At 37.3% G+C, this 26,151-nt stretch overlaps 1 protein-coding gene and 1 long non-coding RNA gene across 6 annotated transcripts in view; both read left to right on the forward strand.

The window, feature by feature from the left end:
- SBF2 (SET binding factor 2) overlaps positions 1–26,151 on the forward strand; it is a 473,595-nt gene that overhangs the window by 284,825 nt on the left and 162,619 nt on the right. The window lies entirely within an intron of this gene.
- LOC145526056 (uncharacterized) lies at positions 17,583–21,464 on the forward strand. The gene is made up of 2 exons (XR_014068655.1): positions 17,583–18,615; positions 20,382–21,464. It is a non-coding gene; the product is annotated as an uncharacterized LOC145526056 (long non-coding RNA).

The following is a 26,151-nucleotide window of genomic DNA, read 5'->3' on the forward strand; positions in this document are numbered from 1 at the left end:
GACTCTGGGTCCATCCTGTCTGTACAAATGACCCAATTTTGTTCCTTTTATAGCTGAGTGATATTCCATTGTTTACATGTACCACATCTTATTTATCTATTCATCTGTTGATGGATATTTAGGTTGCTTCCATATCCTGCCTATTGTAAACAGTGCTGCAGCAAATGTTGGGATTGCTAGATTATATGGTGCTGTTTGGTGTACTTAGTTGCTCAGTTGTGTCTGACTCTTTGTGACCCCATGGACTGTAGCCCGCCTGGCTCCTCTGTCCATAGGGATTCTCCAGGCAAGAATGAGTTGCCATGCCCTCCTCCAGGGAGTCTTCAACCCAGGGATCAAACCCAGGTCTCCTGCACTGTAGGCAGATTCTTTACCGTCTGAGCCACCAGGGAAGCCCATGAATACTAGAGTGGGTAGCCTGTCCCTTCTCCAGGGTAACTTCCTGACCTAGGAATCGAACTGGGGTCTCCTGTATTGCAGGCAGATTATATGATAGTTCTATTTTTAGTTTTTTAAGGAACCCCCATACTGTTCTCTATAGTGGCTGTATCAATTTACATTCCTACCAACAGCGCACGAGGGTTCTCTTTTCTCTATATCCTCTCCAGCATGTATTATTTGTGGATTTTTTTGATGATGGCCATTCTGGGAGGTAGTAGTTTTGATCTGCATTTCTCTAATAATTAGTGATGTTGAGCATCTTTTCATGTACCTCTTGGCCATCCGTATGTCTTCTTTGGAGAAATGTCTACTAAGGTCTTCCTTATAATTTATACACATTAATGTCTTAGGGTATTACTGTTACTTTTTTTGCAGGGGAAATTTATCTTTTCAAACACATTTCAGATAATATCTTTCTCAGAAATTCTAACTTAAAAGCTGGAATGAAAAATGTAATCTTGTAACAAGCACTTTCTGGTTTGTTAAAGCAAATTAACAAGATAGGAGATAATTCACCTCTACTGGAAATAAATTCTTATTTTAGAGCGTAAGAGACTAGCTATAATAGTTTATAATATCAAAAAATGAAAGCCTCCTAAATGTTTACCATTTGGATATAAACTAATGTAAGTATGGTAGAATACTTCTTTGAAATACTGTTTGGCTACTAAAATAAAAGAGGTAGCTCTATAATATGTACCTATAGGAAAAAACTTCTGTTACATATTGCCAGGTCGGCATACAGGAAGATACATAAGGTAGTGCTTAGTCACTCAGTTGTGTCTGATTCTTCGTGACTCCATGGACTGCAGCCCGCCAGGCTCCTCTGTCCATGGGGATTCCTTAGGCAGGAATACTGGAGTGGGTTGCCATGCCCTCCTCCAGGAGATCTTCCCAACCCAGGGATTGAACCCAGGTCTGTCACATTGCAGGCAGATTCTTTACCATCCGAGCCACCAGGAGTACATAAGGTAGATATAATTCTATTTTGACTTAAAATTACATGTATGTATGTATGTATATTATAATGAAAATCTAGAAGGATATTTACACTAAATCCTTAGTAATGGTTATCTCTGACATATATAGATTAGAAGAGATTTGACTTCCATTTAAACTTTTCTCTGCTTGAAACACACATATACACATAAGCATAATTAAATTATCTAAAACATGTAACAAGGATTTTTTATAACAGAAAAGGATTCTCATTTTTGTAGGAAGGAAATTATTGAAACTTTATGAGAAAAATAAGACATAATTCATTTGCTGTAAAAATCACAAGTCTGTTGCTACTTCTGTTCCTTTGTTTCAGTTACTTTGATACTGTCATTACAGAAAACAAAAGAATTTGATTAAGAGATCAAGGTTACCAGAAGTCCTAAAGTTAGATAATATCCTGGTTCCCTATACCTGGTGATAAAATTGAAAAAACTATTTTAGGAGGCTTTTTTCCATTTGTATTTTATGTGCTGTAATTAACTGAAGAACTAAATTAGAAGGCTTTCTCTAAACTTAATTTTAGCATAAACTAATTAGTAATTGATTACAGAATAGCCAGGTACCCTTGGGCTAGAAAAATACTCCTTTTCATTTGGATAATCGTATTCTCTCAGGGGGAAGCTTGGGTTTGTTGCTGCTGCTTCCAAATGCACCTGCACTAATGAGCTCTTACTGTTTTGTAATTCAGCATTTCATAAAATTAGATCTTGTCTTTGTTCCATTATAGAGAGGCTCTTTTTGGTTATAAATGGGTTCATATGTGATACTTTTATTTTAATGAATTACTTACTTACCAACTTGGGATTTATTAATATTTATATTCTTGTTACAATACTTGTGGGGATTTAACATAACATTCTGAACATTTTTTTACAAAAGCATAGAGTTTCAAGGCAGAGAGGCCAAACATCTGTGTTGGTGTTTTAAAATAGAAACATTAAATGAACTAAGTTTTAGGTAGTGATTCAAAAACTTTAGTAATTTTTGCTTCTCTTGAAGTTATCCTGTAGTTTCTGTCCTCAAGGGAAAGTTAAATGGAACATGAGTACTGCCAAGGGGTTATTTTGTTTATCATGTTCTTTCAGTGCCAAGATAATTTTTTAAAGGACCTGTTTATGGAGATTATAGGTTATTTCTATATATTTTCTCATCTCAAATAACTGATCTTATTTTAGTTTTTTTTTATAACTGAGATTACTATATATCTCTTCAAAAATATCATGGATTTAACTCTTTTCATTTTAGCAGATATATAATTTTTATGTGTAAGATCTTAGCTAAGATCTTGTAACAGTAAATTATAACTTAAAAACCCAGTGGAGTACTCCATTTCCAGCCTTATAATAAATTGCAGGGTATGAGGGATCCTCTCACTAATGTAGAAATCGATCTTAGAAAATTGCAACAGCAAAAACCCATGATTTTTATATATTGTTTTTCCTAAGAAGAAAAGGAAATCTCTCAAAGACTTCTCCTCTATTCTCAAGGAAAAGATAAGTAGGGAAAACCAAATTCTGAGCAGTTAGCAGTTGGGGAAACCAGATACATGAGCTCATTTAAGTCTTGACTTCTGTAAAGAGAGTTGGTTGAATCTGAGAGCTTTATTTACCTCAGGGCAGGACATTGGAAGAAGAATGAAATAATCCCTCTTCAGTGGCATACCCCTCAGCCTTGCCTCCAGAAGAAGCAATATAAATCTTTTGTAGAATTTATTAAATTCAGCCCCAATTGAGGCAGTCAGGGTTCCCACTGATAAACTTTAGTAAGATATGAAGTCACAATTTTAAAATGACCAAATACCAAAGAAATGAGCCAGTGTGAAATAGTGTTGACAGAAACAAACAAAAACAGATTGAAGACCTCATAGGCTTTATATATTGGAATTATCCAATTTGAATATATAATAATTAAAATATTTAAATAAATAAAGGATTGAATACAAAATAAGCAGATAATAAGATACTAACAAAACGGCTAGATAAGTTTAGATTATATAATCAGTAGGGTAAAACATCAAAGGATATGGAAAACCCAGTATCATTAATATGTCAGTTTTCTACAAATCAACCTGTAGCCTGAATGCAATTCCAATAAGAATTGCAGCAAACTTTTTCTTAGAAATTAACTGGATGATTCCAAAATTTATGTGGAAATGCCGAAGACTTAAGAGTGGCCAAATCAATCTTAAATAAGAACAAGTTGGAGAACTTAACCCTACCTGGTTTAAAGACTTATTATCAACCCACAGTAATCAAGATAGTGTAATATTGACATGTCAAATACATCAGTGGAAAAGAGCACCCAGAAATTAGACTTGCATTTATGGGAAATTTGTTAAAGGCACTAAAGCAATCCAATCAGGGGAGGAAATTTTTTTCCACAAATAGTGCTGGAAAACTGAATATCCATATGGAAGAAAGTGAACCTCAACCTCTACCTCATATCAAACACAAGGATTAACTTGAGGTAGAGCATAGACATAAACATAAAATAGAAAACCACAAAGTTTTTAGGGGAAAGCATGGAATAGTTTCATGACTTGGGAATGAGCAATAGTTTGCTTTTTTTTTTTAATTATTAATTGAATCTTTTGCCACTTATAATTTCTATAACTGACAAAAGTTTCTTAGGTCACAAAAAGTGATAACCAAAAAAAGAAAAAAACATGATTATACTTCATAGAAATTAAAACATGCTTATCAAAAGACAGAACTAAGAAAATGAATATTAAAGACTAGGAAAAATTATTCCAAAATATATATGTGACAGAGAACTGATGTCATGGTTATATAAAGAACTCCTACAATTTAAGAAGAAGAAGCCAAACCATTTTTTGAAAATGGACAGCTTAAACAGACGCTTCACAAAGTAAGATATAGAAATGGTCAATAAAAACATGAACTAGTCAGTGTCAGTCATCCAAGAAATGCAAATTGAAACCATTATGAGATAATACTATATAACCACCAGTATGGTTAAAATTAGAAAGATTGGCAATACCAAATGTTGGTAGGGTTTTAAAAAAAAAAAAAAAAAAATTTTTTTTAAAATTTTAATTGTAGGCTAATTACTTTACAATATTGTGGTGGTTTTTGCCATACATTCACATGAATCATCGATGGGTGTACATGTGTTCCATATCCTGAACCTCCCTCCCACCTCCCTCCCCATCCCATCCCTCGGGGTAATCCCAGTGCACCAGCCCTGAGCACCCTGTCTCATGCATCGAACCTTGACTGGCGATCTGTTTCACATATGATAATATACATGTTTCAATGCTATTCTCTCAAATCATCCCATCCTCGCCTTCTCCCACAGAGTCCAAAAGTCTGTTCTTTATATCTGTGTCTCTTTTGCTGTCTTGCATATAGGGTCATCGTTACCATCTTTCTAAATTCCATATCTATGTGTTAATATACTCTATTGGTATTTTTCTTTCTGGCTTACTTCATTCTGTATAATTGGCTCCAGTTTAATCCACCTCATTAGAACTGATTCAAATGCATTCTTTTTAATAGCTGAGTAATATTCCATTGTGTATATGTACCACAGCTTTCTTATCCATTCGTCTGCCGATGGACATCTAGGTTGCTTCCATGTTCTGGCTGTTGTAAACAGTGCTGCGATGAACATTGGGGTATGCGTGTCTCTTTCAATTCTGGTTTCCTTGGTGTGTATGCCCAGCAACAGGATTGCTGGGTCATATGGCAGTTCTGTTTCCAGTTTTTTAAGGAGTCTCCACACTGTTCTGCATAGTGGCTGTACTAGTCTGCATTCCTACCAACAGTGTAAGAGGGTTCCTTTTTCCCCACACCCTCTCCAGCATTTATTGTTTCTAGACTTTTTGATAGCAGCCATTCTAACTGGCGTGAGATGGTACCACATTGTGGTTTTGATTTGCATTTCTCTGATAATGAGTGATGTTGAGCATCCTTTCATGTGTTTGTTAGCCATCTGTATGTCTTCTTTGGAAAAATCTCTGTTTAGTTCTTTGGCCCATTTTTTGATTGGGTCACTTATTTTTCTGGAATTGAGCTGCAGGAGTTGCTTGTATATTTTTGAGATTAATTCTTTGTCAGTTGCTTCATTTGCTATTATTTTCTCCCATTCTGAAGGCTGTCTTTTCACCTTGCTTATAGTTTCCTTCATTGTGCAAAAGCTTTTAAGTTTAATTAGGTCCCATTTGTTTATTTTTGCTTTTATTTTCATTACTCTGGGAGGTGGGTCATAGAGAATCCTGCTGTGATTTACGTCAGAGAGTGTTTTGCCTATGTTTTCCTCTAGGAGTTTTATAGTTTCTGGTCTTACGTTTAGATCTTTAATCCATTTTGAGTTTATTTTTGTGTATGGTGTTAGAAAGGGTTCTAGTTTCATTCTTTTACAAGTGATTGACCAGTTTTCCCAGCACCACTTGTTTAAGAGATTGTCTTTTCTCCATTGTATATTCTTGCCTCCTTTGTCAAAGATAAGGTGTCCATAGGTGTGTGGATTTATCTCTGAGCTTTCTATTTTGTTTCATTGATCTATATTTCTGTCTTTGTGCCAGTACCATACTGTCTTGATGACTGTAGCTTTGTAGTAGAGCCTGAAGTCAGGCAGGTTGATTCCTCCAGGTCCATTCTTCTTTCTCAAGATTGCTTTGGCTATTCAAGGTTTTTTGTATTTCCATACAAATTGTGAAATTATTTGTTCTAGTCCTCTGAAAAATACCATTGGTAGCTTGATAGGGGTTGCATTGAATCTATAGATTGCTTTGGGTAGTATACTCATTTTCACTATATTGATTCATCCAATCCATGAATACGGTATATTTCTCCATCTATCTGTGTCATCTTTGATTTCTTTCATCACTGTTTTATCATTTTATAGATATAGGTCTTTTGTTTCTTTAGGTAGATTTATTCCTAAGTATTTTATTCTTTTCGTTGCGATGGTGAATGGAATTGTTTCCTTAATTTCTCTTTCTGTTTTCTCATTGTTAGTGTATAGGAATGCAAGGGATTTCTGTGTGTTAATTTTATATCCTGCAACTTTACTATATTCATTGATTAGCTCTAGTAATTTTCTGGTGGAGTCTTCAGGGTTTTCTATGTAGAGGAACATGTCATCTGCAAATAGTGAGAGTTTTACTTCTTTCCCAATCTGGAGTCCTTTTATTTCTTTTTCTTCTCTGATTGCTGTGGCTAAAACTTCCAAAACTATGTTGAATAGTAGTGGTGAGAGTGGGCATCCCTTGCCTTGTTCCTGACTTTAGGGGAAATGCTTTCAGTTTTTCACCATTGAGGATAATGTTTGCTGTGGGTTTATCATATATGGCTTTTATTATGTTGAGATATGTTCCTTCTATGCCTGCTTTCTGGAGGGTTTTTATCATAAATGGATGTTGAAGTTTGTCAAAGGTTTTCTATGCATCTATTGAGATAGTCATATGGGTTTTATCTTTCAATTTGTTAATGTGGTGTATCATATTGATTGATTTGCTAATATTGAAGAATCCTTGCACCCCTGGGATAAAGCCCACTTGGTCATGATGTTTGATCTTTTTAATAGGTTGTTGGATTCTGTTTGCTAGAATTTTGTTAAGGATTTTTACATCTATGTTCATCAGTGATATTGATCTGTAGTTTTCTTTTTTGTGGCATCTTTGTCTGGTTTTGGTATTAGGGTGATGGTGGCCTCATAGAATGAGTTTGGAAGTTTACCTTCTTCTGCAATTTTCTGAAAGAGTTTGAGTAGGATAGGTGTTAGCTCTTCTCTAAATTTTTGGTAGAATTCAGCTGTGAACCCATCTGGTCCTGGGCTTTTGTTTGTTGGAAGATTTCTGATTACAGTTTTGATTTCTGTGCTTGTGATGGGTCTGTTAAGATTTTCTATTTCTTCCTGGTTCAGTTTTGTAAAGTTATACTTTTCTAAGAATTTGTCCATTTCTTCCAAGTTGTCCATTTTATTGGCATATAGTTGCTGATAGTAGTCTCTTATGATCCTTTGTATTTCTGTGTTGTCTGTTGTGATTTCTCCATTTTCATTTCTAATTTTGTTGATTTGATTCTTCTCCCTTTCTTTCCTTGATGAGTCCAGCTAATGGTTTGTCTATTTTAACTTCTCAAAGAACCAGCTTTTAGCTTTGTTGATTTTGGCTGTGGTTTCCTTTGTTTCTTTTGCATTTATTTCTGCCCTAGTTTTTATGATTTCTTTCCTTCTACTAACCCTAGGGTGCTTCATTTCTTCTTTTTCTAGTTGCTTTAGGTGTAGAGTTAGGTTATTTATTTGATTTTTATCCTGTTTCTTGAGGTAGGCTTGTATTGCTATGAACCTCCCCTTTAGCAATGCTTTTACTGAATCCCATAGGTTTTGGGTTGTTGTGTTTTCATTTTCATTCATTTCTATGCATATTTTTATTTCTTTTTTTATTTCTTCTGTGATTTGTTGGTTATTCAGAAGTGTGTTGTTTAGCCTCCATGTTTGTATTTTTAATAGTTTTTTTCCTGTAGTTGACATCTAACCTTACTGCATTGTGATCAGAAAAGATGCTTGAGATGATTTCAATTTTTTTGAATTTACCAAGGCTAGATTTATGGCCCAGGATGTGATCTATCCTGGAGAAGATTCCATGTGCACTTGAGGGAAAAGGTGAAATTCATTGTTTTAGGGTGAAATGCCCTATAGATATTGATTAGGTCTAACTGATCCATTGTATCATTTAAAGTTTGTGTTTCCTTGCTAATTTTCTGTTTAGTTGATCTATCCGTAGGTGTGAGTGGGGTATTAAAGTCTCCCACTATTGTTGTGTTACTGTTAATTTCCCCTTTCATAGTTGTTAGCATTTGCCTTACATATTGCGGTGCTCCTATGTTGGGTGCATATATATTTATAATTGTTATATCTTCTTCTTAGATTGACCCTTTGATCATTATGTAGTGTCCTTCTTTGTCTCTTTTCACAGCCTTTATTTCAAAGTCTTATTTTATTTGATATGAGTATTGCTCCTCCTGCTTTCTTTTGGTCTCCATTTGTGTGATGTATCTTTTTCCAGCCCTTCACTTTCAGTCTGTATGTGTCCCTAGGTTGAGGTGGGTTTCTTGTAGACAGCATATATAGGGGTCTTGTTTTTGTATTCATTCAACCAGTCTTTGTCTTTTGGTTGGGGCATCAACCCATTTACATTAAGGTAATTATTTATAAGTATGATAACATTGCCATCCACTTTGTCGTTTTGGGTTTGAGTTTATAAACCTTTTCTGTGTTTCCTGTCTAGGAAAGATCCTTTAGCATTTGTTGAAGAGCTGGTTTGGTGGTGCTAAATTCTCTGAGCTTTTGCTTGTCTGTAAAGCTTTTGATTTCTCCTTCATATTTGAATGAGATGGTTGTTGGGTACAGTAATCTGGGTTGTAGGTTTTTCTCTTTCATCACTTTAAGTATGTCCTGCCATTCCCTTCTGGCTTGAAGAGTTTCTATTGAAAGATCAGCTGTTATCCTTATGGGGATCCCCTTGTGAGTTATTTGTTGTTTTTCCCTTGCTGCTTTTAATATTGGTTCTTTGTGTTTGATCTTCGTTAATTTGATTAATATGTGTCTTGGGGTGTTTTGCCTTGGGTTTATCCCAATTGGGACGCTCTGGGTTTCTTGGACCTGGGTGGCTATTTCCTTCACCATTTTAGGGAAGTTTTCAACTATTATCTCCTCAAGTATTTTCTCATGACCTTTCTTTTTGTCTTCTTCTGGGACTCCTATGATTCAAATGTTGGGGCATTTAACATTGTCCCAGAGGTCTCTGAGGTTGTCCTCATTTCTTTTAATTCTTTTTTCCTCTCTGCTTCATTTATTTCCACCATTCTATCTTCCACCTCACTTATCCTATCTTCTGCCTCAGTTATTCTATTGTTGGTTCCCTCCAGAGTGCTTTTGATCTCAGTTATTGCATTGACTGACTCTTTTTTACTTCTTCTAGGTCCTTGTTACACTTTTCTTGCATCTTCTCAATCCTTGTATCCAGACTATTTATCTGTAACTCCATTTTGTTTTTGAGATTTTGGATCATTTTTACTATCATTATTCTGAATTCTTTTTCAGGTAGGCTCCCTATCTCCTCCTCTTTTGTTTGGTTTGGTGAGCATTTATCGTGTTCATTTACCTGCTGAATATTTCTCTGCCTTTTCATCTTGTTTAGGTTGCTGTGTTTGGGGTGGCCTTTCTATGTGCTGGAAGTTTGTGGTTCCTCTTTATTGTGGAGGTTCCTCCCTGAGGGCAGGGTTGGATGAGTGGCTTGTCAAGGTTTCCTGGTTAGGGAAGCTTGCATCGGTGTTCTGGAGGGTGGAGTTGGATCTCTTCTCTCTGGAGTGCAATGAAGTGTCCAGTAGTGAGTTTTGAGGTGTCTGTGGGTTTGGTGTGACTTTTGGCTGCCTGTATTTTTGTGCTCAGGGTTATGTTCCTGCGTTGTTGAAGAATTAGCTTGGTATGTCTTGCTTTGAAACTTCTTGGCTCTTGGGTGGAGCTTGGTTTCACTGTAGGTATGCAAGCTTTTGGATGAGCTCTTGTCGATAAATATTCCCTGGAGTCAGGAGTTTTCTAGTGTTCTCAAGTTTTGGATTTAAGCCTCCTGCCTCTGGCTTCCAGTCTTATTCCTACAGTAGCCTCAAGACTTCTCCATCCATACAGCACCGATGATAAAACATCTCCTTTTGAAGACAATAGGCTGCCTTTCTGGGTGCCTTGTGTCCTCTGTCAATGTTCAGAAGTTGTTTTGTGGTATTTGCTCAGCGTTCAAATGATCTTTCAATGAATTTGTGGGGGAGAAAGTGGTCTCCCCGTCCTATTCCTCTACCATCTTAGGACTGCCCCCCCTTTTGGCAGGGTTTTAAGATACTCAAAATTCTCATGTTTTATTGTTGAGAGTGTAAACTGGTACAGTCCCTTTAGAAAAAAGTCTAGGAGATTCTTATCAAAGTAAGCATATAGCTATCCTATGATTCAGGAGTGAAACTCCTGGATCTTACATAAAAAAAAATGAAAGCATATCACTACAAAAAGGCATACAAAAATATTCATAGGAGTTTTATTCATAATAGCCTAAGCTGAAATCAGCCCAGGTGGCCATCAATCAGAGAATAGGTTGTTGTTGTGGTTTTTTTTAACTACCATACACCATACAAAGTAATACTAATCAGTATTAAAAAAAAAAAGTTAATGATACATGTAACCTCATGGATAAATCTCAAAAACATTATGGCATATTTGTAGAAACTCATTGAGTGTACACATAAGGTTTTTGTATTTTCAGTTCAGTTCAGTCGCTCAGTCATGTCCGACTCTCTGCGACCCCATGAACCACAGCACACCAGGCCTTCCTGTCCATCACCAACTCCCAGAGTCCACCCAAACCCATGTCCATTGAGTCGATGATGCCATCCAACCAACTCATCCTCTGTTGTCCCCTTCTCTTCCTGCCTTCAATCTTTCCCACCATCAGGGTCTTTTCAAATGAGTCAACTCTTAGCATCAGGTGGCTAAAGTATTGGAGCTTCAGGTTCAACATCAGTCCTTCCAATGAACACCCAGGACTGATCTCCTTTAGGATGGACTGGTTGGATCACTTTGCAGTCCAAGGGACTCTCAAGAGTCTTCTCCAACACCACAGTTCAGAAGCATCAATTCTTCAGCACTCAGCTTTCTTTAAAGTCCAACTCTCACATCCATACATGACCACTGGAAAAACCATAGCCTTGACTAGATGGACCTTTGTTGACAAAGTAATGTCTCTGCTTTTTAATATGCTGTCTAGGTTGGTCATAACTTTCCTTCCAAGGAGTAAGCATCTTTTAATTTCATGGCTGCAATCACCATCTGCAGTGATTTTGGAGCCCAGAAAAATAAAGTCAGCTGCTGTTTCCACTGTTTCCCCATCTATTTGCCATGCAGTGATGAGACCGGATGCTGTGATCTTAGTTTTCTGAATGTTGAGCCTTAAGCCAACTTTTTCACTCTCCTCTTTCACTTTCATCAAGAGACTCTTTAGTTCTTCTTCACTTTCTGCCATAAGGGTGGTGTCATCTGCATATCTGAGGTTATTGATATTTCTCCCAGCAATCCTGATTCCAGCTTGTGCTTTATTGTATATAAATTATACAGTGGAAGAAAAACTATAAAATATTGAACTCTAATTATATGCATGCTAAAGTACTTGAGTGTGAGTGTTAGTTGCTCATTTGTGCCTGACTCTTTACGACCCCATGAACTGTATGCCACCAGTCTCCTCTATCCGTGGAAGTCTCCAGGCAAGAATACTGTAGCAGGTTGCCATTTCCTTCTCCAGGGGAGCTAAAGTTCTTAGAGGGGAGTATAACTGATGTCTATGATTTACTTTGAAATACACTAAAAATAAGATGGGATAATGGACAGATAGATAGATGGACAACTAAATGATAAAGCAAGCATAGTAAAATGTTAATGATACAGTCTTAGGTGGTTAGCATACCACCTAAGTTCAGTGTAAAATTCTTTCAACTTTGATATATGTTTGAAATTATTTGGGATAAAATAAGTAAACAAAGAAATAGATGCATAATTAGAAAACACACATTGGATACATTAAACATCAGACTAAATACAGTGAGAGAATTATAGTGAACTGGAAAATAGATCTGAAGCAGTTACCCCTAGTGAAGCAGAGAGAGACAAGAACATGGAAAATATGGAAGAGAATTAAAAAAGCACAAGGATGATACAATGAGATGGTCTAACACAGTACTATTCAAAGTACTAGTCTGTGACAAAATAAGAAACTTGTGCCAGTATGTGAATCAGTGACTTTCTCTTCATTGAGAAAGTCTTGTTACAAATTAAAAATAAATAAATAAGCTGTTCAACAGTGGACTTAGTATGACATCAGCCAGCACTGGTCAGTATCTCCAAAAGGAACCAAGGGTCCTCCTAATCAAGCCTCAGGTTTTGTAAAGGGTGAAAATTCTAGTTATCAACAAAATGTTTTTTTATAAAATTCCATTGTTGTTGTTCAGTCACTCACTCATGTCTGATTCTTTGCAACCCCATGGACTGCCACATGCCAGGCTTCCCTGTCCTTCACTATCCCCCAGAGTTTACTCAAATTCATGTCCATAGAGTCAGTGATGGCATCCACCCATCTCGTCCTCTGTCATCCACTACTCCTCATGCCCTCAGTCTTTCCCAGCATCAGGGTCTTTTCCAGTGAGTTGGTTCTTCGCATCAGGTGGCCAAAGTATTGGAGCTTCAGCTTCAGCATCAGTCCTTCTAGTGAATATTCAGGGTTGACTTCCTTTAGGATTGACTGGTTTGATCTCCTTGCTGTCCAAGGGACTCTCAAGAGTCTTTTCCAACACCACAGTTCAAAAGCATCAATTCTTTGGCACTCAGCTTTCTTTATGGTCCAATTCTCACATCCATACATGACTAAAACCATAGCTTTGACTAGATGGACCTTTGTCAGCAAAATGATATCTCTGCTTTTTAATACACTATTTAGGTTTGTCACAGCTTTCCTTCCAAGGAGCAAGCGTCTTTTCATTTCATGACCACAGTCACCATCTGCAGTGATTTTGAAGCCCAAGAAGATAAAGTCTGTCAGTGCTTCATTTTTTTTCCCCGTCTGTTTGCCATAAAGTGATGGGACTGGATATCATGATCTTAGTTTTTGAATGCTGAGTTTTAAGCCAGCTTTTTCACTCTCCTCTTTCACCATCATCAAGAGGCTCTTTATTTCCTCTTCACTTTCTACCATTAGGGTGGTGTCTGGTGGTGTTTGTATAAATTCTTACATTGAGCTTGCTATGCTAAGGGCTCTGAATAACTTAGGAAACCACAGAGAGGTTTAAAAGTGTGAGGAAAATGGATTATCTTCTGGAACCCCAAGCCTTCCACCGTCTAGAAGGTTATTTATTTATTTATGGCTACAATGGGTCTTTGTTGCTGTGCGCTGGCTTTCTCTAGTTGTCACGAGTGGAGGCTACTCTTTGTTGTGGTACACAGCCTTCTCATTGCAGTGGCTTCTCTTGTTCTGGAGCACTGGGTCTAGGCACATGGATTCAGTACTTGGGACACCAGGGAAGCCCAACCTAGAAGTTTTCAAGGGTCCTCAAGCGCTGTTCATGACCGGTTCCTATGTAAGAGGTACCAGTTTGAGAATTTTGTTAATTGCTGTGTTCTGAATGTGTCCTCCCAGGTTTATATGTTGGAAACCTAGTGCCTAAGGGCTTCCCTGGTGGCTTAGTTAGGAAGGAATCTGCCTGCAATGCAGGAGACCCAGATTTGATCCCTAGATCAGGAGGCTCCCTTGGAGAAGGGAGCTGGCTACCCACTCCAGTATTCTTGCCTGGAGAATTCCACGGACAGAGGAACCTTGTGGGTTATAGTTCATAGGGTCACAAAGACTCAGACACCTCTGAGCAACTATTAAAAAAAAATGGTGATGATTTTAGGAGGTGGGGCTTTTGGGAGGGGATTAGGTCAGGAAGGCAAAGACATTACCAAAGTACCCTTATAAAAGAGAGCCAGCAGAGCTCCCTAACCCCTTCCACCATGTAAAGATATAACACAAAGTCTGCAGCTTTGAGGAGGGCCCTAACTGACCCTCACTACCACTCTGACCTTGGATTTCCAACCTCCAAAATTGTGAAAAATAAATTTCTGTTGTTTATGAACCACCCAGTCTATGATGTTTGTTATGGCAGTGCAGGACAGACTAATGAGAATATATTAATCAGTATTTCATTCTTTTTATGGCTGGTTAGTATTCCATTTTTGTGTATGTGTATCTTTATCCATTTATTTGTTAATGGACACTTAGGTTGCATCCATGTATTGGCTGTTACAAATAGTGCTACTGTGGACGTTGGGGTGCATGTATGTTTTTGAATTAGAGGTTTCATCTCTTCTGCATATATGCCGAGGAGTGGAATTGCTGGTAGTTCTAGTTTAGTTTTTTAAGGAATCTCCATAGTGTTCTCCATAGTGGCTACACCAATTTACATTCCCACCAACAGTGTAGGAGAGTTCCCTTTTCTCCACACTGTCTCTAGCATTTGCTGCTTGTTGACTTTTTGATGAGGGCCATGCTGTACTTCATTGTAGTTTCAATTTACATTTCTCTAAAAATTAGCGATGTTGAGCATCTTTTTATGTGAGTGTTGACCATCTGTCTGACTTCTTTGGAGAAACATCTGTTCAGTTCTTCTGCTCATTTTTTGATTGGGTTGTTTGCTTTTTTTGATGTTGAACTGTATGAGCTCTTTGTTTATTTCATAAATTAAGAATGAGATATTGCCATTTACAACAACGTGATGGACCTAGAGATTATCATACTAAGTGAAGTAAGTCAGACAGAGAAAGACAAATACATGTAATATAACTAATACGTGGAATCTAAAAAATAATACAAATAAACTTACTTACAAAATAGAAACAGATTCACAGACATTGAAAACAAACTTACCAGAAGGGAAGAGGGGAGGGATAAATAAGGAGTTTGGGATTGCAGATATATATATAAAATATGCAAACAACAAGCATTTACTGATTTGATATCTTGTAATAACCTATAATGGAAAAAAATATATACATATTAAACCTAGTTACTTTGCTGTACACTTGAAACTAACACAATATTTTAAGACTGTTTCAATTTTAAGAAAAAGAATATATTAATTAGTAGAATGTATCTTTTGCTTAAGCAGACTAGGTATTTTATTCCTTTCACTTCCTCCAAACGTTTACTGATTTCTACCATGTAATATGAGCCTCTGTAATACGAGAAGGCAATGGCACCCCACTCCAGTACTCGTGCCTGGAAAATTCCATGGATGGAGGAGCCTGGTAGGCTACAGTCCATGGGGTCGCTAAGAGTCGGACACGACAGAGTGACTTCACTTTCACTTTTCCCTTTCATGCACTGGAGAAGGAAATGGCAACCCACTCCAGTGTTCTTGCCTGGAGAATCCCAGGGACGGCGGAGCCTGGTGGGCTGCTGTCTATGGGGTTGCACAGAATTGAACACAACTGAAGCGACTTAGCAGCCTCTGTAATAAGTACTGGACATACTGATGTGATTAAGGTATAATTTTAGTTCTTACGGAGTTCAGAGTCTAGAAGGAAAATCTCACAGGTAAACTAGTATTTATGATATAGTGATTTGCCCTGATAGGGGTATGTAAAAAAGTATAAGAATGCTATTCTGGGTTATTGGATTTAGAGTGGGAAAGGGATGGTCACAGAGGGTCAGACAAGGATTGGTGGGGAGGTGAAGTATTCCAGATAGAGGAAGTTGCTAGTAGCAAAAAGAAATAGGGAAAGGACCTATGTTTTTGAAAATTGAAAACTGTTCCATATTGCCAAGTGTATGTAGTAAAGAAAGGTGGTGGTAGATAAGTAGATAGAGTAACTTCTGGTTAAAGTGAAAATTGAATGTATACATTTAACCTCAGCTACTACCCCCCAAAACTACTAAAACAACAGTAAAGAGGATTTTTTAAATGCATAAGTGAAAATCGCTCAGTCATGTCCAACTCTTTGTGACTCCATGGGCTATACAGTCCATGGAATTCTCCAGGCCAGAATACTGGAGTGGGTAGCCTTTCCCTTCTCCAGGAGATCTTCCCAACCCAGGGATCAAACCCAGGTCTCCTGAATTGCAGATGGATTCTTAACCAGCTGAGCCACAAAGGAAGCCCTTTAATCATAAACCCACAGGCAAAACAGGATAGGAGACACCAGCAACAATATTTTGGAAACTAGAAAGCTGATGGATGAGTGACTTAACAGCCCAAAGAAAGCCTTTACCTAACTAACAGTTGTAAATGCCTTGAAGCATCCCAGTTTGCAGAACTGCAAAGGGCTCAAGAATTAGAGATATCAGGTAGTCTCTGAAAGTAAGAGCTTAAGATGGAGCTAAAACATTAAAAAGAGGATTAGTTGAAAGTCTCCTTAGGATGCAATTAGAGACCTGTCTCAGATCTTTTCCAATTCCGTGTTAATAGCCAGTTGCCTCTCCTTTATCTTAGCAGACTATTAGAGGTTTGCTTATTTGTATATTTATATTTGAGAGACAAAGCATGAACAGGCAAGGGAGACACTGTGTCTGGCTGAGGGAAATTCTGTTTTGCTGCAAACTAGAGAGTAAAATGAGTGTCAAATGTTAAGAATACCAGTCAACAACTTGCCCCCTTCAGTTCCTAGAACTCTGGGAGGCTTCCCTCAAGCAGACATTGGAAGACAGTTCTCTGAGAAATGTGACCAGCCAAAGAGGAAAAGATTTTACTGAAAACACTCAGATAGGAGGTGCTTAACAGAAGAGCTCAACCAGGTCATGCTGTAACAAAGCTTGCAGTCAACAAGTTTCATCATGTATACATTCTTTTTTTTTTTTCTTTGTCAATCTTTGGTTTACCTCTTGTGGAGGATGACCTAAGAAAGGGTCAATAAAACAAAGTCAGTTCCTACCCCTCACCTTTGTTCCTCAACTCTCCTTTCATTCTTCACTCTCTTGTAAGAGAACCATTTAGTCAACATCGATAATTATTCTGTTCTTTTCCTCCTTGGGTGCTTTTATCCCTGACTGCCTCAGACAACCTCAGATTTCTTTAGGCTTTGAAACAGTCATCCACAATCACTACTGCCCTCTGGAAGTAGGCTCAAAGAAATTAATTTTTTCAAACCATAGCTCGTTAAGTTGAAAAATGAGTTCTAAATCTTTTTTTTTATTCTGTGCCTGTAACTCGCTGATACACCGTGCTCTTCAAAAACTGTGGTAGTAGGTGCTGTATGACTGAATTTAAGTTTCGATCAGGAATTTAAATTCTGGAAACATGGATCTTTATTTTTTCTAAATAACAATTGCTATTGAAAAATTCCAACCTTAACTGGGTGAAAACAGACTTTGTCTTTATTGTTCATCATTGTATACCCAACATCCACCACAGTACCTGGCACATAGAAAGTATTCAGATATTGTTTGAATACTTGAATGGTTACATAATTTCATGGAAATAATAATTACTGAAATAAGTCTTTAATCTTTTAAGATGCTTATTAAGGAAACAACTTGGTTGTCAACACTTTGAGTTTCAGATATAGGAGAAAATTCATTAAGAAGTTAGCTCTTCTAACAGCTCTAAGGTTTAGGCTAAATCTTTGGATACCGCTACTCAACCAATGAGAACTCATTGATAATCTAGTAGAAATTCTTCTGTTCCTATCTTTTTTGGCACATGGTAGATTTGATGATAACCTCTGGCCAGTTCTGTGCAAAACCCCCTTCCCTTGTCTTTGATGATACCATTTCTCCTGACATTCTACTTCTTTTAAATCTCTTTTTCACTCTTTTTTAGAAGGCCTTCTTTCCCCCTGTCATACAAATGATGATGTTTATTTGTATCTTTAGATAGTCTCCCAGTCTAAGATTCTACCTAGGCAATCTTATTCATCCCCATTACTGTCTTTTACCTAATCCTTCCAAATCTACCTCCAGAACTGAGTATTTTGCTGGTTATTCTCCACCTTTCCTTAAATGTCCCAAAGCTATTTAGATGTTGTATTCCAAACTGAAATAGTCACCTTTTATCCCTGTTTTTAGCCACCTGCCACAGCCTCTTCTTCCTATTTTCTAATTTAACAAATGACACCAAATAAGCCAAAAACATGAAATTAGTCTCTTTCTCTTAGCCTTATCCTCATGTATGATCAGCGACTGAGTCCTGTAGATTCTGCTTTCCTATGTCTCTCTCCTAATGTCTCTCAAATTTGATCCACTATAATCTATCCCTTAATTCCAATATCCTCATTAAAGCTACCAACATTCCTTACCTCTTTCATTGCACCAACTTCTTAACTGGTCTCCCCACCTCCTTCCTGACCCACCTCCTTACTTGTCTATTTCCTTGCTTTACAAAAGTGATAGTTCTACAATTCAAGTTGGAGCTTGTCACTTCCCAATTTAAAATCCTTAACCTTTGCCCTCAGAGTACATTCTAATCATATCTTGGCTCCTTCCTACATCTATGGTCTCATTTTTCACTGCTGTGAATCCTCTCGCCTTTGCACATCTTACTCCCTTAGTTTGGAACACTGTTTCTTTCGACTCCCTACTCCCTCAGTTGTCCTTTTCACCTAGCTAACTCCTGCTGCTGCTGCTGCTGCTAAGTCGCTTTAGTCGTGTCTGACTCTGTACGACCCCATAGACGGCATCCCACCAGGCTCCTTCGTCCCTGGGATTCTCCAGGCAAGAATATTGGAGTGGGTTGCCATTTCCTTCTCCAGTGCATGAAAGTGAAAAGTGAAAGTGAAGTCGCTCAGTCGTGTCTGACTCTTTGCAACCCCATGGGCTGTAGCCTACCAGGCTCCTCCATCCATGGGGTTTCCCAGGCATGAGTACTGGAGTGGGGTGCCATTGCCTTCTCCAAGCTAACTCCTAGCCATCCTTTACTCTCAGTTTAGATGTTACTTCCTCCTGGAATCCTTCTTTGGCCCATCAGTTGTGGGTTGGGAACTGCTTCTATGTACTTCTACTTTATCTTCTACTGCCCCCATCCTATCCATCGGGACCCTACAATATAATGCTTATCACATATAATGAAATTGCTGTTGCTTACCTATATTTTCCAGTATGTCTGGCATGAAATACAACCTGCTCAGTACAATTTGGGTGAATGAGTAAATGAATAAGTGAGTGTAATATAAGTAGCTGCTCACCGTATCTGGTTAGAGTTTCAGTTCTTGACATCTTCCATCCTTACACGGGTCGGTAGCTTTCATCCTTTCTTGGCTATAATCCAGTCCCCAACCAGAACTGGCCTCTGCACACTTTGTGTCTCTGTGCACAAGAATATCTAGGTGAGAAAACCTAGATGGATGGTTGATAATTCACAACTTCTGCTTGAAAGCAAATTTAAAGTTCATGTATAGCCCGCAAATATTGAGTTGGCCAGAAAGTTCATTTGGGTTTTTAATAGGATGTTATGGACAAACCCAAATGAACTTTTTGGCCAACCAATACTTGCCTTAAATTCTGCAGATAAATTTAACATTTAATTCAGAGTTGGATAAAATGAGTGTCCTGATATCTGCTGTAGTCACTTTTTTTTTTTTTAACTTTTCTTAACATTTTTAAATGCATTTCTGGACCCCATCATCAAAGATTCTGATTTGGTAAGTCTGGGAAGGGGGAAATTAGAGCCAACATTTAAAACTTTTCAACACCAAAAAGGACAGCTTTATAGATATGCAATCTGTCACTCTAGTCATTTTTAGAACACCTGGAAAAGGATTTCTGCATTGTAAATGTGTTGGACTAGATACCCAGGGTTCCTCTTACTTCTAAATTATATTATCTCAGGACCCTTTTTTTTTCATCCTTGCCTAGTAGGGGCAATAATGGCCCTCTCCAGTTCATAACACATAATCATTTTTGGTTCATGCAAGGTCCCATTCTTGTTTTATTTATTTATTTTTATTAGCATTATGCACTCAATTTCCCTCAGTCATTTTAATGTGTTTAATATATTGTTTTCAAAGCAGATATTCTTTAAAAATACATATTATTTAGTATATATCTATTTTTATGTAAATCGTGTGGTTCATACATACATACATAAATTAAAATAGATATGCACTAAATAATATGTATTTTTAAAGAATATCTGCTTTGAAAACAATATATTAAACACATTAAAATGACTGAGGGAAATTGAGTGCATAATGCTAATAAAAATAAAAGAATGTTAATGGTGTGTTGGTATGTAAATGGTTTGTTGGGCTTCCCTGGTGGCTCAGATGGTGAAGAATCCACCCATAGTGTGGAAGACCTGGGTTTGATCCCTGGGTTGAGAAGATCTCCTTGAGGAGGGCATGGCAACCCACTCCAGTATTCTTGCCTAGAGAATCCCTGTGAACAGAGGAGCCTTGCCATCTACAGTCAGTGGGGTCGTAAAGAATTGGACACTACTGAGTGATAAAGTGCAAATGGTGTGTTATATATTGTTTCTTTTTTTAATCAGCATTATGTTTTTTAATATCATCTTATGAGGCTAGTGTAAATCTGATTCCAAAGCCAAATAAATACAATAGAAGGAGAGAAAAACTAGTCTCATTTTTCATATCAATGTAAGTGCAAAATTCCTAAATAAAAGATTGGCTAATTGATTTTAGTAGTGCATAAAAAAATCATGATATAGTGGAATAGATCCCTGGATCCTTTTAATATACTTCACCACATTAATAGATGAAAGGAAAAAAAATTATCATTATCTTAATCAGTACAGAAAAGGCATTTAATAAAGTTCAACATGTATTTGTGTAAAAGTTCTTAGCAAATTTGTTATTAGAGAAAAGCTTCCATACTTGATAAAACCTACAGAGCAAAGCAAGCCTTATAGTTAATGAAGAAATTGTATGTGTTCCCTTTAAGATTGTAACAAGATAAAAATGCTTACAATTATCACCAATATTAACAGTGTGTAAAATCATTATGTTGTATACCTAAAACTAATATCATGTTACATGTAAATTATTTCTCAATTAAAAATGTTAGAAGGTAAAAGTGAGATCTAAGGATTAGAAGAGAAAGAAAAAGCTGTCATTGTTTTCAGATGATATGATCCTCTGCCTAGAAAAAGTGCTACGTTGACAATTATTTTAACTTTAATTAGATGATTCAGTTAGGTTACTGAATATAAGACCAATCTACAAAAATCAGTAGTTTGTCTTTTTACCAGCAAAACCTAACAAGTAAAAAAGTTTTTAAATTCTCCTTTTCTCTGTCTTTCCTCCCTCCATCCATCCCTCCCTTCCTTTTTTCCTTTCTTCCTTCCTCCAGTATCCAGGCACCACTGGGGAAGCTCAGTCAGGGTAGAGGCTAGTCCCATACTTGCAAAACAGGGTCTAGATGAATCGGTATTGGTGACCCAGTGGAATAAGAGTACTGTTTACAGTTAAAAGACTGAGCAAATAAGTAAATGTACTGAGAATAATTGTAGCCAGTTTTTCACTGATAAAAGAATAAATTATAACTATGGAAAAAAAGAGAAAGCATGAATCCTATGATTTTGAATAAATTAGAGCTAACAATGTCAACTCATGGTTTTCAACATATATATTGAAATAAATAGGTGGAAATGTATATAAATGTCTGTGAATATATGAGCGGTTGTAGGAGTGTGTATACACACACACACAGTTTCTGTAAATCACCAAGAATAAAACAACAACCCAGTGGGGAAAAAAATGAAAAAAAAATGAAAAGGATATGAACAGACTTTTTATAAAAGAAAGAACTCAGGAAGCTATAAGGATATGCAAATTAAAACAGTAACTCTTCATACTATTACTCAGACTGGGAAAAATTAGAAAGTAGAACGATGCAAAGTGTTGGTAGGAAGTGGCAATATGGGAATCTTTATACATTACTGGTGAGAGCAAAGTTAGGTACAGTCATTTTGGAAAGTAATCAGGTGGTAATTAGTCAACAGAAAAGTATACATACTGTATGACCCAGCAGTTCTGGACAAGAGAGAGAGAGGTCTTGTACAAGACCATAAAAGGACTTGTACCTGGTTACTCCTTTATTCACTATAAGCCTTAGATGGTAAAGAGTCTGCCTGCAATGTGGCAGACCCAAGTTCGATCCCTGGCTTAGGAAGATCCCCTGGAGAAGGATATGGCAACTCACTCCAGTATTCTCGCCTGGAGAATCCCATGGACAGAGGAGCCTGGTAGGCTACAGTTCATAGGGTCACAAAGAGTCGGACACGACTGAAGCATATATATATGGGAGACAGGGATGGTAGCTAGATGAAATTTGGTGCATGTACACCATGGAGTATTAATCAGCAGGCTTTTTTTTTTTTTAATGTGCTAAAGGTATACACAGCAACATGTATGTTAAAGGAATTATTTGCAATCTATGTAATAAGTACAGTGTTCACATTTACACTTGCCTTCCCTGATAGCTCTGTTGGTAAAGAATCCGCCTGAGACCCCAGTTCGATTCCTGGATCGAGAAGATCTGCTGGAGAAGGGATAGGCTGCCCACTCCAGTATTCTTAGGCTTCCCTTGTGGCTCAGCTGGTAAAGAATCTGCCTGCAATGCAGGAGACCTGGGTTCGATCCCTGGGTTGGGAAGATCCCCTGAAGAAGGGAAAGGCTACCCACTCCAGTATTCTGGCCTGGAGAATTCCATGGACTGTATAGTCTATGGGGTGGCAAAGAGTCGGACACAGCTGAGCGACTTTCACTTTCAGTACATGAATTAAAATATGGGGTTTACATACATCTGTAATCAGTTTCTGTTTGTAGATTATTTAATTCATCCATACATGTTACTGTTTTTGAAGAAGGAGAGAGCAAGTACAAATTGGAATCTTCTGTATCTCTCACTGCCTTTAGGCCTTCAACTTTGATCATGCTGTTTATTTGCATAAAAAGTTAATTCTTGTCACCACAGAGCTGCACAAACACTAGCTCAGAATTCAAAGATGCTGAAAGAGGAAATCCAGCAGGAACCTTGTGATAGAAATTTAGCATCTTGAGATTATTGTGATCTTCCTTCAAATTCTCTAGTTAGTGACCTATTTTTTAAAAAATAAACTTTTGATTTTGTGTTGGGGTATAGCAGGTTAACAATGCTGTGATAATTTCAGGTGAGCAGTGAAGAGACTTAGCCATACACATACATGTATCCGTTCTCCCCCAAACTTCCCTCCTATCCAGGCTGCCACATAACATTAGCAGAGATCCCTGTGCTATACATTAGGTCCTTGTTGGTTACATAGCAACGTGTACATGTCTATCTCAGACTCCCTAACTATCCCTCCTCTCCCTCCCCCACCCCATCTGTATCATTTCTTTTTAGATTCCACATATAAGGGCTATCATATGATATTTCTCCTCTATCTGACTTACTCAGATTCTCTAGTGATCTTTGATACAGTGGACTAGCCTTATTTTCCCCCTTATTTGAATTAAAATGTTTATGACAACAATTACTTGGTTACATAGGCAGTTGATGACAGTTGTCTGTAGGGGTAAATTTAAGTAACTCTTTTGCTTCTGAATGCCAGGGACTACCAGTTTCTCATTAACCACTGGCAAAAGATTTATTGATGCTTTTTGTTTATTAATAATTATTATTTTTAGTAAGATTTTATTTTTTAAGAACAGTTTCAGGTTCACAGAAAAATTGAGAGAAAGGTATAGAGATTTTCCATGTATTCAGGTTCACAGCAAAGTTGAGAGAAAGATACAGAGATACCTGTCTCTTGTACCTACACATGCAGAACCTCCCCCATTACCAGCGTTTCTCACAAGAATGATACACTTGTTACAATTAATGAACCTACATTGACATATCAAAATCACGTAAAGTCCACAGTTTGCATGATTCTTAGTGCTTTACATTCATTGGGTTTGGACAAATGTATAATGAGATGTACCCATCATAATTGTGTTAATATTATGCAGAGTATTTTCACTACCCTAAGAATCCTCTGCCCTTTCATACCCCCCACCAATTATTAAGGCATTGAATCTAATCAGATCAAAGAACCAAGTCCAAATTTCCATCCTTTGGTTGCTTTTTTCATGAAAAAAAATCCCAATACAGGTCAGAAAAATCCTTAAGTAGCAGTCTTCATTTTCTGAAAGTTTTATTTTACTTATCTCAGTTACATCTGTCTAAATGTGTAGAAATACCAACAATAATTATTAAAAATTCTGAGTAATAAACTGCTTTTGCAAATGGGATATATAATATGTTATCTAGTTATATGAGATTTCATTAAATGTTTACATATGTAAGGGACGCTTAATGGAAATTTAACAGACTGCTGACAATCGTAGGTTTGATACTCTATACGTTGACTATTTGAGAACAATTCATAACACATAGTAATATGTATTTTTTGCTGAGGCAGAAATATGAGCTGTACATGTAATGCTTGTGTGTACTAGTGAAACACTTAGGTAATGTGTAAGCTTTAAGAATCATTACCCATTGTGCAGCTCAACTTGACCTTGTTTTCAAGTAGTCATTGTGTGACTGATGAAATTCTGTTTGTGAAATAAATGGTAATTATGACATATGTATTTATTAAATTTTATTTATTTATTTGTTGTTTTTGGCTGCACTCAGTCTTCATTGTAGCATGGGCTCTTCTCTGGTTGCAACAAGTGGAAACTACTCTCTAGTTGAGGTGTGTGGGCTCTCATTGATGCTTCTTGTTGCATACCATGGACTCTAGGCGTATGGACTCAGTAGTTGTGATGCATGGGCTTAGTTGCCCCATGGCATGTGGCACCTTCCCGGACCAGGGATCAAACCTGTGTCCCCTGCACTTCAAGGCATATTCTTTACCACTGGCCCACCAGGGAAGTTTGACGTACATATTTTTAAAAGAATAAAAATATGCTATGCTATGCTAAGTCGCTTCAGTCGTGTCCAACTCTGTGCGACCCCATAGACGGCAGCTCACCAGGCTCTGCCGTCCCTAGGATTCTCCAGGCAAGAATACTGGAGTGGGTTGCCATTTCTTTCTCCAGTTCATGAAAGGGAAAAGTGAAAGTGAAGTCGCTCAGTCGTGTCCGACTCTTAGCGACCCCATGGACTGTAGCCTACCAGGCTCCTCCGTCCATGGGATTTTCCAGGCAAGAGTACTGGAGTGGGGTGCCATTGCCTTCTCCGGAATAAAAATAAGACACACTTACATATAGCTAACATCTAGTTTAAGAAATGGAACATTCACATTAAAATCCTCGGGAGTTCCACTCAACTGCTCTCACTCTTCCTTTCCCTTAGAGCTACTCTCCTGAATTTGATGTTATTCATTCCTTTGCTTTTCCTCATGGTTTTACCCTGTATGTGTACTTTTGAACTATAATTCCATTTAGTTTTGACTGTTTTGACCTTCTTATAATTGGAATCATGCTGTTTTTTCGTTGATATAATTATTTTTTTGAGCAGCTGCTCCTAATGATCATCCCTGTTGATGCACGTAGTTATGGTTTATTCACTGGTGGATGACTCCATTCTACTGTTGAAGGATATTTGGACTATTTCCACTGCCCCAGAAATGAAAACAGTGTTGTAACTGAAAAGTGTTGTAATGACCATTCTTATACACTGATGCACTTGTGTAAGAATTTCTCTTTAATGAACACATAGGAATGGAATTGCTGAGTCAAGAGTATATACCACATCAATTTTACTAGATTATGACAAATTATTTTCTAAAATATCTTTATAAATGTACATACTTGCAACAATGTATGAGAGTTTCTATTACTTCACATCCTTGCCAACTTTGCTATTAAAAAAAATTCTAAATTTTAAATTCTGCCAATCTGGTCATTATATAATGGTATGTCACTGTAGTTAGACTTTGCATTTCCCCAGTAACTGATAAAGTGGAATAATTTTTCATGTTCATCACCTTTGCATGTTTTCTGTGTAAGGAAATGCGTATGTGCTTCTTCAGCCCTTTTCTTTTTTGAATTGTTTAGCTTTTTCTCATTGATTTGTAGGAATTCTTAATATGTTCTGAATGCTAATCCTTTCATGTTGCAGGTACCTCTTCCTAGATTGTGGTTGTCTTTTCCTTGTCTTTCTGGTACCTTTTGATGAATATAGGTTTGTAATTTTAAAGTAGTTAGCTTCATTAATGATTTCTTTTATGGTCTGTATTTTTTGTGTCTTAT

Source organism: Giraffa tippelskirchi, chromosome 11 (genome assembly GCF_054371585.1).
Source record: "Giraffa tippelskirchi isolate mGirTip1 chromosome 11, T2T-mGirTip1v1.2.pri, whole genome shotgun sequence".
In the NCBI taxonomy this organism is placed as follows: Eukaryota; Metazoa; Chordata; class Mammalia; order Artiodactyla; family Giraffidae; genus Giraffa; species Giraffa tippelskirchi.